Genomic DNA, 13,758 nt, shown 5'->3' on the forward strand with positions numbered 1-13,758 from the left:
TCTCGATCACGTGGCGGGCGCGAGTCTTGGGCGAACTTCTCTTCTAAACAAGAAGCTTTCTCAAGTAGATAAAATACTCCTAAGATCCTCCTGTCGATCCATCATCGAACTAGGACACTGCGAACGAGGCGAGCGTGAACCGCGAACAGGAAATATCGAGTTTGTTATTCGCGACGCGGGAAAGCCATCGATGCCCCCCCTTGCATAACACCTGACTCGGTAACGATACTTTATTTCGTCGAGTTACTGTATACCCAGTGTTCCTCCTTTTCCTCATCTACTACCCCCACCCCCTGGACACCCCCTGTTCACGGATAGTAGTGTATTCTGATCCTGGAAGCGGAGACGTCGTTGACCAGTGGGAACGTTGAATCCTGACCAGTTTAGGAATCATGGGAATGGGTCGCCGATCCTGAATTTATATCGCGTGTTTAGGTGGGAATTGGTTCTTTATGAGCGCCACGTGACCGACGCTCGCAGACACACCCCGCGTAGAGACAATCGATACTTTATCACCGTTCGCGGTGTTTCGATTCTCGATGGTCTTTCGGGTTTCGTCCTGGAATAGTGAAATTTCTGAGAAATTTGGATTTCTGGTTTGCCTACTGGGGATCGGTGGGTTTTCGGTTTCTTATTTTGGGGTTTGAGTCAACTTTGACCTAAGCGTTGATTGAGTTGATTAGATTGAATGATGATTTATACATGGAAGTTTGGGGAATAATTGTAGTAATAATTATAGAAATAATTGTTCGTTTGAGAAGAGTCGATAATCGTTTAATTGTTTGGAACAATAGTTTTATAACGATCGCAGATGTATTTATTCTGTTATGATTTTTATAAAAATAATATTGTTGCAATTTTTACATTTTTGTAAATGAAGTACTTCATCTTGTGTAAGTTGAATTCTATAAATCTAGTTTAAATGCCACGTGTTTCACACATCGACAGTGAAAATTGTGAAGATGAAAAGAGATATGATTCGACCAATGAAGATTAATTTATACAGTGGAATTTTATAAAAATAGTGATTATTGTTACAATTCTCACACTTTTGTAAATAAAGTACATCATCTTCTGTAAGTTGAATTCTATAAATTCAATTCAGTTTAAATGCCATGTGTTCGGCAGATCGACAGTGAAAATTGTGAAAATGAGAAAAGATATAATTTGGTCAATGAAGATTAATTTATACAGTGAAGGATTCGGGATGTCCGACGGATCATTTTAATTTAAACTAACGGAAGCGTTCGGCGTCATGTTTCGCTGAAAAAAATAGAATTGCTTCCGCGAGTGTCCGCTTGGTGGCAACAGGGGGCCGGAAGCACGCGGCGACTTTTCCGGTCGTGCTGATAAAGCTTAAACCAACCCAGACGCGACGTATTGTTACGTTTTCGACGAGTAATGTGTACGCAATGGTTGCGTAACGGCGAATGTAACCCTACTGAGCGAAAGACGCCAAGTGGAATGAGCCGTTCACGATCAGACACGTGAACAGTGATTTATATTTGACTCGTAAATTTTTGACAGCTCAATCAATAGCGGTGTAACTGTTAGAAAGTAATATATGGTCGCCAGTAATAACGCATGAGCAACGAAATCGTTAAATCTACAAAAAAGAAATACGAGAAACATGCGGAGAACTGCCCGGTCGTATGGGCTCGAATAACGAATTCGCTGCAAATATCACTTCCCAGTAACTAAAGCAAAGAAAACTATTTACAATGCCTTACCAGTACCACGGAGAACACTCTCAAGCAAACATACAACAAATAACTACAAAATCCTGATAACAGGAATAATAAAACTATTCGGTCGTATTGGTTCGAATAACGAATTCGCTGCAAATATCACTTTCCAGTAACTAAAGCGAAGAAAACTACTTACAATGCCTTACCGGTACACCACGGACAACACTCACAAGCAAACATACAACAAACAACTACGAAATCCTGATAACAGGAACAATAAATCTGTCCGATCGTATTGCTACGGAACCAACACGAGCCGCCAAGACAAACGCACCAGCGTCTAACGGGCCAACGATATCAACTCATCAAACGGTCTACTTTCACAAGTGGAGACCCTAAACAGCATTTAGCCCGAAAAAAGCGACGCGGGACCGATGAAAAATGCAAAGACGGTCATCGTCGGCTTACATCCCGAGCATAAATCGCGACGATAATGCTGACGGCGGGTAAAAAGACGTCGAGAGATCGAGGGGCGGTGGAGAGAACGGGGCTGCCGAGACAAAACTTTGCTATTCCGGGCAAGTTTTACACGGGATTTCCCAGCTAAGTCCAGTCTATGATCCTTTCACGGCAACTACGTGCTCATACTTCGACAAAACACCGGCCGCCGCGGTCCGAAATCCTTAAAATGCATGGGGAGGACGTGTCGGGGCAGGTTAAGTGGGCCGAGAGGAAATTCGTCCTCGGAAGTTTCTTCAGGAGCCGATCGTGAAACTCCGGCGGGGAGGGCCGAACACCTTTTTCATTCATTTTCGATTACATCGTTCGAGGACACAGGTTTTCCCCGCGCGCGCGGATCAACGCGACGCGAGCCGCGGAGACGCCTTTGCCTGAGACATTATGCAACCAACACGTGCGTGCACGGTTTAACGATGCAGCGACGATGACACAGACACACGGGGCCAATTTTTCAGGACCAGTTCCGACGCTGAGTCATCGGTCTGCGCTCATTTTTGCGCGCAGTTCGTTCACCCTTGCTCTGGCAGACCTCCTCCTTTCCACGCGGCCGTCCGTGCAACGTACCTTCATGACTGCTCGAGGGAATTTCGAAAATGAGGGAGTACTCTTAATATCCAGGTCTTTCTTTTATTGTTCCTCTTTGTAATTCTATGCAGTTTCGTAAACCGCCTCTTTGAACGTTGTTCTGAACTTTGGACTTCTCGGGGTTAACTCGGAAGAAGTACCGGGTCAGGGGTCGATTTCTTCTTAAGTCCAAGTTTGGATCCCTCTAAACGAGGAATTTTGAGAGTATGGTACCGTTAGTGTCTGGCGGCGTTTTTAATTCTTTCTTTTTAAAAGGTGTATGCTGTTTCGCGATGTTTTAGTTCAGGCTTGCTGCTTTTTTAGGTTATGTTAGATTGAATAGTAGGTATAGGTTATGTTTTTGTTTGTTTCTAGATTCAGGTTCCTCTAGATCAAGTTTCTCGTAAGGTAGATCTAGGTTAGTTTTCTATGAACACATCGCTTTTGTTTTATTTTCACCACTTCTTGCTATTGTAGGTTAGATCACCTCAGATATGGTTTATTATAGATTAGATAATACTGGAGTCAGTTTGAACTAGATTAGATCAGTTCAGGTTTAGACTGCTTTAGGTTAGATTACTTCAGATTCGATTTACCCTAGACTTCCTCTATTTTAGGTTAAACATATCTAAGAATGATCTGCTTTAAGGTAGACTTCTCAAAGTTCTTTTTATTTCAGATCAAGCTTCTTTATATTAAGTTCATTAGATATAGGAATTCGAAGTTAGAACGCTATACACTTGTTTTATTGTAGCTTAGCTTCGATGTGTTCTAGATGAGGATCACCAGAGCACATCTCCCTGTAAACACTTCAAATTCGTTTTACACGTAACAGATAACTTTCTGTTCAGTTTGAAATAAACTACGCTTAAGCTAGATCTAGTTTAACTCGGATCAACGTCCTTTGCGATAGGCTCCCCTAAACGAAGTCACTCCAGATTTCATCCTCATATCAATCTTCTTTGTACACAATTTTTCCAAATTGTTTCCTACTACGTTAACCCCTTGTCGTACAACAGCGAGTGAGACTCGTGGTGAAGATTGTCAACATGATTCAACAAATATATATATCATTCAGTTCATTCGAATTCAAAGTAAGTATTATTCCTCTCTAATCAACTGTTATACTTGAAAGGAAATATAAGCAGAACATATGCTTAGAATTTGTCTGCTTTTCCAATAAATTATTAACGACAAAATAGCCGTATCGATCAGAGCTGACAAGAAATCATAGGCCAAGTGGTTGAATCCAGATTATTCCAGAATAAAACAAAGATGAACATCTATGTGATCGGATCCTGCAAATACATCCTCCAACACAACTCACCACTTAGATCCACCTTATTACCTCAACAAAAACATAGTTTACATCAACTCATTAGAATCACTGTCTAGATTACACCCAAGTTCCCAACACCCACGAACGGAATCCACTGAATGAAAAATCCACCGCAGCATCCACACCCCTACCCTAAAGCCGAAGAAGAGCAACTGCTTGTCAGGATCATGGTCGATCGACTTCTCAAAGGTCAAGATCCAGCACGTCGCCAGGCTCCTACGCTCTCCAGTGTACGAGGAAATCCTCCAATTTGAAGGACTTCCAAGGAGCTCGGTGCTAACGAAAATATACTGCCCGACAGAGACAGGGTAGCAAACCAAGATGGCGTCCGGCAACGTAACCGGGGACTCCGCTGGCCGTGCTCGTCCTTTGCTTAAGCCGTGCTATATTAATGTGAAGAACATGCTGGCAAGTAGGCTCGGAAGGGTGGTTGCCGGCGGCTAGGCGCGGAAAAGAGGTCCGCCACTGTTCGGAATACTAAAGAGCAGCCGCGAGAGAGGCGCACACGCGTGCCCGAATCTTCTGCGGATTGGTAGGACCGTCCTGGCGCTACCGAAGACCTAGCCTTTGCATTTTAACAGCTCGGTTTCGGCGCCTTCTCGTCCGAGGACCGGGGGACCTCTAATTTTCGGGCTTGGGATACTGGCTGGACATAGTTAGTCTTCGCATCGGGGTGGTCCTGATTACTTGGAGAATGATTCTTTGATTATCTATCTGTGCTATACCGAGTTTGCTGTGGAATAGGGTAGAAAGATTCAGTTGTTTTCGGTACGTGTACAGTTAGAGTAAGAAGGTCCTTTTTTATTCGGATTTTATATTTTGTATTGTATATTGTATTTTTTAGACTTTATATCCTGTATTCGGTAGTTCATATTTTCTATTCAATACTCGATTTTCTATATTGTATCTTTTATGTATTATATTCTTTATTCTATGTCTTATGTCTTTTATTTTGCAATCTATACACTGTATTTGATAGCTGATATTTTTTATAATCTACGTTCTATATCTTGTAGTTTATATTTTGCAAGTTCTATGGGCTTACATATTTAATTTTGGACCTAACCTACATCTTATCCCTTTGAGTACTTCTCACTTTTTTACTTAACCTGTATCTTATTACTTCGAACTTGTCGCTTTTGAATCTAATCTATATCTTATCGCTTCGAGTACTTGTTATTTCTTGACTTAACCTATGTCTTACTACTTTGAGTACCTCTCACTTTTTGACCTAACCTATATCTTATTACTTCGAACTTGTCACTTTTGGACCTAACCTACATCTTATCCTCTTGAGTACTTCTCACTTTTTTACTTAACCTGTATCTTATTACTTCGAGTACTTATTACTTTTAAACCTACCCAACATCTTATTACTTCAAGTACTCATAACTTTTCGACTTAACCTATATCTTACAACCAGCACAAATTGAATAAAATCCGAATGCACCTATATATTTGCAAAACAAGTTTCTATAAAAAACAACAATACAATTCCCACATTATCACAAATACAACACTAACACCACGTTCCTTCTCCCGGAAGGGGATAAATGGCGGATAGATGAGCAGCGTCCACGTGTTGATTCCCAAGCCCCGGAACGAACGAGAGGACCGTGAAGATCCGCGATGCCGGATCATCTTATATGAAGTTTCATATCCTACCGGACAACCGGTCGAAATGCCACGGTGCTCGAGATCGCGGACAGGGAACGGTGAAATTGCAGGAATCACGACGGGTTCGACTGCCCGACGGGAACGTTACTCCATCCCCTATCCGCGATCCGCCAGTCAGACGTCAACGGGTGAAAACTGTACGTTGGCGTTTGAAAAAAAGAAGAAACAGTACTGGTAGACAGTTACCGTTCGAACTGTCGAAGGAGAATTTCAACTGACACGCAGATTTCCTGCGGCGGATTCGAATTCGACGGAATCAACGATCCGTACCTTGCGCCTTGACAAGGATTTTTGATGACTGAGTTCAGGGATAATCGATTCGGATTACTGTAGTTGATCCACAATTTTTTAATTTGTATTTTCCGTTATTGTTTGTGTTATTATTGGCAAATGAAAATGGTGTTAGTAAAGTTATCATTGTACGAACGAAAAATGAGTAATTTAGAATTTTTAGAATTTAATTTGCAATTTAAACATTCTGTTGTAGCTTCCTTTCGAGTTTTGGAGAATTTTTGTTTTAAAAGTCTTAGGCTTCACAAAAAGTACTCAGTTCCTTTCATAACGTTTAAGCTTGAGAAATTCTTGGCCGTTCTTAAGGTTAAGAAAGCAGTACACATTCTCAATTATATATTTATTATACAAAAACGAAATTGAAATATTTTATTCTCGTAGTTGAAAGATATGTAGTCTAGTAATTATTAATGTCGTCTTAGCGTCATAAGTTATTCAATTGTCCGCGATGATGAAAATAATATGACCTAAAAACATTTTATATGAACAGAAAGTGGGGTTAATAATGGTAATTATATTACGGACGAATTTTTATTCGTCGTTCAAATAAGTAGTTTCAAAAGTATGCCAAATGAAAAATCACATTATTTATTGTTGGATTTGACGTGAATAAAGATATCCACAGACGAAATGCAATACACACTCAAAGTGGAGAAGTGAAAATTTAGTTTTTCGTGAACGATGTGACGAAAATCGTGGAATATTCGATACAAAACGGCTCACAAGTGGTATCGTTCGATCGATGTCAGTTCGTTTCCGCTTAAACACGTCGGCTAACCGCTCGCCCGTCTCTATCGCGCATATATCTCACCCTCTATCTCCCATTTTCGCGTTTTCACCCTGCTGAGGGGTGCACCGGTGAAACTCGATGCGACCAGTAACCTAGGAGAAAGTCCGAAACTCGCTTATCCACTTAAGAAACCGAATCTATTCGCAAACTTCCGTTTCCCCTTATTCTCAATTTTCCTCTAAACAGTTTGGCATTATATTTTAATGCCTGTTGTTATAATTATTCGATTTTCAATAGGATTATTAGAAATTATTTTCATTATAATTTGTAATGTAACTATTAGAACTTATATTTATTATAACTTGTAATGTAGCTATTAGAAATTATTTTTGTTACAACTTCTAATGTAATTATTACAAATTATTATTATTATAACTTGTAATGTAATTATTAGAAATTACTTTTATTATAAATAGTAATGTAATTATTACAAATTACTTCTGTTACTTTGAAGTTTGTTATTTTATTAACTAGGTTATTTATAACATAATTATTGCGAAGTCTTTTTGTTATTATTATTCTGTCTGCAACATAATCATTGCAAATTGTTCTTGTTATAATCATTATATTTGTAATATACTCGTTACAAATTATTACTATCATAATTGTTATCTAATTCAATGCTATTTGTCTCACAAATGCTCGAAAATAAATGATTACGATGTCATAGCAAACTATAGTCGATTCAACAAACTTCGACGCAAGTTTCGCAGTGGAAAATGGATTTCTCTTTCAACTGCAAATGATTACACAAAAGTTACTGATAAAAAGTAGAAGATTGTGTAACGCAAAGGACAAATTATGTTTCTGAACAGCATAATTGCGTGGAAAAACGCTCGGATCGCGTAGAATCGCGCAGAAATCTTTTCTGGCCTCGTGGTCTACCGTGTATTTTTAAAGAAAACAGTATTAGCCGATGCTGAAGCGATGGCCATGTCCAAAGAAACCTCAGTAAACATTGAATAATTTTTGCAAAACGTCAGGGAGATACATTTGATGGTCTTAGAACAAGATACGTCCATCAGTACGAAGATTTTTCTCTTGCCACACGATTTTCTTCTCAACTTCAAATTTATTTCGCTGTTATTCATTCCCAAACACAGAGAAATCCATCGTACATTGCAAATACACATTTAACTCGGAGATACAACGAGAATAATAACGAAATAACCTTTACCTTCGACCGATGTGTAATAACCAATATCAATTTTCAATAAATTAAGTTAGAAATCTTCTTCAGTTAAGAATTATTTGCTTCAACCCATTGTTTTACGGTTTCTTTCGCAACTGTACTCTTCAAAATTATTTTGCCATTCAATAATTCATTAGAAACAGCTTCGAAATATGTGAAATTGCCAATTTGATAAAAATTCATTTTATGTTCACTACTTTACTGCTCTTTCTTACCACTTTAGACTAAAGCTCAACAATTAATAATAATAATAATGGCCTTGGATAATAAAAGCCCTGGCAACCATGTCAATTCAAAGGAAAATGATAATAATAATAATCAAATTAAATGTATTTTACTTAAACTTAACAAGATCAATTGACATTTATACTTGTTAAATTCTGCCATGGTTTTGACGCGCTATTGTAAAGCAATCTCCGCCTAAATTTCACAATTCGAAGCGGAACAGAAGGGTTGTGCGTGCTGCGTGCGTCAGTTACGCAGAAAACAGGCACGTTCCGCGAAAGCAAACAATTCGCCGAGAAAGCAACTTCCGTTGGATCGAGAATAGATATGGGAAATAATTTTAACCGACGTGTAGCATAAACTGAATTACAGCTGAACCTCTAATAAATGCTTCGAGAAGCAGAATTAGGTGAAAAATGGAGAAGAAAAATTACGGGGAATGGTAGAATGAATTTTTTGTCGTTGTTTTTGTCAATTTCGGCATTTTTAATGAATGGATGTAAGTCGAACTATATGAAACTGTGTAAAACTATGTAAATCAATATTAAACAATAAAAAATTGTATAAGATTATATAAAACTATATAAAACTATATTAAAACTATATAAAACTATATAAAACTATATAAAACTATATAAAACTATATAAAACTATATAAAAATATATAAAACCATATGAAACCATATAAAACTATATAAAACTGGATAAAGCTGTATAAAACTATTGAAATAAAAAAAAAGGAAAGAAAATGACTGCTTACACTATGTATGTGTAACTAAAAGTAAGTTATATATTTTAAAAACAAGAGGGGATCAAATATATAAACAAACTACTGTTCTATACTTTGTTCTACTCCAAACACGGTAGAGATTCTACTGTATTTTATCAAGTTAAAAATGATTATTTAACTCCTTAACCTACAATATCGTGTCAGACTCGGGACGAAAATTTTAAATCGAATTCAAGAAACCTAAATGTTATTCACTTTTTAAAAATATAAATTAAATAGTACTTTTCTATTATCAATCGTTAATCCTTGAAGAAAACGTGGACGTAGAATAAGCATCAATACTTTTTCTTCTTGATAAACTATTAATGATAAAACAGTTGCATCAATCATAGTTATGAATGTAAATCATAAACTCCGCTGTTAATTTCAGTGATATTTTGTACTCCAATAACGATTTCTAACAGGAAATCTGCGTTCTAAAATTATTCACCATGTAATTCGGTAAAAGGAGAATAACGGAAATTTTGTGGTACTAAAACTAAATTATCTCGCTAAACCGTCACTCACATTTCCGACTCCCGTAATTTCTTCGTAATTGGCTTTGACAAGCAACATTTGACGATGGAATTAGGCATTTGATAAGAAAGTGACCGCAAATTTATTTGATAACTCTTGGTACCCGTTTGTGGTTCGCGAAACGATGGGGAAAAATATGAACCCCATCCGGCTGAATAAAATATACGGGATAAAAAGATTTCCGCTATTACAGTCCGCAAGAAGTTAAATTAATTATACCTCATCCGCTCTCCATTTGTTAAGATTTTGATTGACTTAAATTTTAGTACGTACATAAATCAGTCAATTCTTTTGATAATTCCTCAAGAAGATATCCATGTATTTTCAATAATTAATTCTTTCTTATAAACGGTTCAATATTAATACAATTTAGAATTTCAGTCAGATTATATTCTTCTAGGAAATACCGGTTCGGATTTTTAGCAGATTTGAGCTCATTTTTTATGAAACCTTCAATGGATTAAGATCTTCGATTTCGTTCTGATTTTAGTCGGGCCCTTATTTGACCTACTAAATTTCCTATCAATCTTCAATGGATCAGGTTCTAATTCTATTTAAATCCTATCTGGGTGGTACTTAAATCTCAACTGGATCTTGGTTAGACTTCTGTCAAATCTTTCATTAAATTTTAACGCATTTAGTGCCAGAAGAAAATTCAATAAAGTCTCTGGGTTTAAACAAATTGTTCTGCTTATTGCATTCACAAATACCATAAACATTAATAAGAAACTAGTATTATATGCCACCTCTATTTACTTTAATTTTTCAAGTTTATATTTATGCATAGGCATAAATAAATTATAATAAACGATTTATTAACCTCTCCTACACCTCCACTCGATCAGCACTCACAACCTACCTAAATAATCACTTTACCTTCGACAGACTTAATCTCTATCTAGGTTACATAAACGTCTCCATCACCTAACCTGAATCAACAAACCCAAAGTTCCATTGTTTTCAAGCTTATATTTGCACATAGACATACATAAATTATAGTAAAGAATTTATTAACCTCTCCTACACCTCCACTCGATCAGCAATCATAACCTACTTGCATCATTTCACCTCCAACAGACCTAACCTCTATGTAGGTTATACCAACGTCTCCATCGCCTAACCTAAACCATCAATCTCAACACAAAGCTTCCCTACATTCCTCAACAAAAGACCACAACAAAATAATTTCCAAAGCCTACAGTCTCCCCCATGACCTCCGAATTACTCACTCCCATTCTCCGCACCCCAAGAATCCCAATCCCCTATCGCCCGTGCCAGCCGAACAACTCATCTCCTCGTTCCCCAGTCAAATTCCAGACTCATCCGCTAAAAAATCCCCTATCCTCTCGCGGAATCCCTCACAGGTGACCGAACCCGGCCAGAACAATAGGCGTATCGGATGATCCTGATCGATCGCCGGCCTAACCAAGGAGGGTTCAGGTATACGAAAAAATATCCAGGACAAGGTGAGGCGCACGAAGAGGAATTTTCGACTCTCGTCGCACAAAGCGGCCTCCTGGACTAGCGAGTCGTTGGTCTGGCCGTACAAAGAGCAATGTGTGCGACGCTTGTTCGTAACAGGAGGGGGTTGGGGAGGGGGCGAGTGGGGGCGTGGGTGTGGGCCGAGCACTCTCGACGATCCTCTTCTTCCCTCCATCCTGGCTTCTGTCTTCGCTGGCAGCCCAGAGTCGCACAAAGAGTCTGCATACGCGAGCCGGCTTACCACGAAACTGCCCTAATAGTCCATTGTCTGACATCCGACCGGCAAATCCTCGCCGCCCCCGACCGCCCCCGCGTCTTATTCCTCTCGCCTTGAGTCGGTGGCTGGCTCGGACGGGGTTGAGGACGCTGTCGTTTCAACAATTGTTTCTACTGGTTTCGCACGCATTTTTCTGTAGGTTACGTCTGGGACGTTGGTTGGCTGCATGGGGAGATTTAGGTTAGTGGGGATTGATTTAACCCTTTGCGGACGAATTTCGACATTTTGGCGAGGTGGAATGTTCATATTTGGAAGACCAAGCAAACGAGTGATTTAATTACTCGAACATCTACAGATTTACACGTAGTTTCCTTTTTTTTATTGATTAAGCGACTGATAAATCATTTAGTTTCGTCTGTTGAAGGTTTTGTACATTCCTAAGAACCTTCGTCCGCAAAGGGTTAAGTTTGGAGGCGTGGAATTTCGGTGGTTTGATGTCTTTGGTGGGGAATTGGTGAATTTGTTAGGTATTTAGGGTGTAAGTTGTAATAATTAATTGGTTTTGGCATGATAGTTGTATGTTTGAGTTTGTTGCAGGGTTTCGTTGGGGAGGTTAGGTTTGGTAGTGAGGCATTGAGGTGGTTTGAAGAGTTTGATAGAGAATTCGTGTATTTTTTAATTATTTAGAATTTAGGTTACGTAGAAATGGAATTAGATTTGTCTAGAGAAGTTGGGGTTTTCTTGAATTTTCGGATTAATTGTTTTAGCTATTTGTATAATTATAATATATTACAATTCTAATTCTATCCGGAATAATTGTTTCAAATCATATATTATACAATTGTATAAGAAATATATCTTATTTTGTTCAGAACTGCACTGTGCCTGATTAGTGCTGACTAATTCTAATTACCCTTGACCTAGACTAAATCCACTGATGCATAGACCTAGTCCAACTATGTAATTCCAAACACACTTAATCTGTACCAACTATCTTTCTGCCCAGCTAGATCATATCAATCCAATTGCATTTGAACTTATTCATACCAAGTTAAATCAGATTAAATGTTCATACGTTCAGTCTCTATTGAATTGAAATTAGAATCAAACCTACTACACGTCTGAATTAAATCAGACTTATTCTACTTACATTCAATCAAACCCCAATCTTCTTACTTCCGATCATCTACTTGATTACATAACCACTTTTAAACAACAAATTCTTCCATGAATATTTTCAAAAAATTCATCCTTTCCAAGAATCAACTAAAACTTTCCAAAACTTGTTGAAACAAGGAAGGGAATATCAAAGGTAGCGCGTACACGCAGTTTGCCCCATTTCCCAATTCTTTGCCCGTTTAAAATCGAAATAGAATCGTGCGTGCCTGAAGGACATCCTGTGTAACAGCGAGGCGAGACGCTCGTCTTCTGATTCGTGACTCAATGACGGAGAAAGCACGTGGCGGAGAAACGCGGTGAGTCATTGTCCAGAAATACTCCGGCGAGCCGAGATATCACGGCTGCAACGAGACTCTCGATACCTTCTCTTTTTCGATATCGAATACATATATGTGTCGACGGTACCATGAGTTCAATTGAATCTCATGAAGACCATTATTGACATTCCAAAAATAACATATGTTTTTAATACCATTGATATTTGAATCGATTAACATAATTGAAATTCTATAGATAAAATGAAATATGTAAAGATATAATTGTAATCCTCGAAAATATTATTGAAATTTCAAAGGTATATTTGAAATTCTACAAATAGAACCGGAATTTTAATACAAATGAAACTTTGAAAACGTAATTAAATTACTAAACATATAATTAACATTTTGAAAGTGTAAATAACATTTTAATCGTGTAATTAACAATCTAAATATATAATTAAAATTTTCAAAATACAATCAAATTTCTAAAGGTGAAATCAACATTCTAAATGTATGATTAAAATTCTAAACATAAATGACATATTGAATATATAATAAAAACTCTAAACATAAGTAACATATTGAATACATAACTAATATTCCAAACATGATCAGTATTCCGAATATATAATTAAAATTCTAAAAGTAAAGAAATTTCTTTTCGATAAATATTTGATCATTTTTCCCTCTATTTCATTTCCAACTGATTTTCCAAGGGTTTATGAAACTTGACTCCACGGTACGTAGTCTAACAATAAGTCTATGGTTCGAAGAAACACGAAGAGATCATCGATTATTATTATTGATCAGAGTGGGGCAGAAAGGGATCAACCACGCGTAAGAACCAGAATTCGCCGGTGACTCATTCGTCTGAAAAGTTCGTCTGACGTCCGCGAAAGTATGTCGGGGTGCTCGGCAGACCTCGGTGAATAAATTTGTAGTTACATGAGGAAACAACTGTGGTCCGCGTTTTCGGAAATGTTCCCATTTATGTTGTCATCCATGGCCTACAAAGCGTAATCCGTATCT

General features: G+C 37.9%; 1 protein-coding gene across 29 annotated transcripts in view; it reads right to left on the reverse strand.

The window, feature by feature from the left end:
• Nucleotides 1-13,758, reverse strand: part of trol (terribly reduced optic lobes) — a 210,148-nt gene that overhangs the window by 138,444 nt on the left and 57,946 nt on the right. The window lies entirely within an intron of this gene.

Source organism: Nomia melanderi, chromosome 2 (assembly GCF_051020985.1).
Source record: "Nomia melanderi isolate GNS246 chromosome 2, iyNomMela1, whole genome shotgun sequence".
In the NCBI taxonomy this organism is placed as follows: Eukaryota; Metazoa; Arthropoda; class Insecta; order Hymenoptera; family Halictidae; genus Nomia; species Nomia melanderi.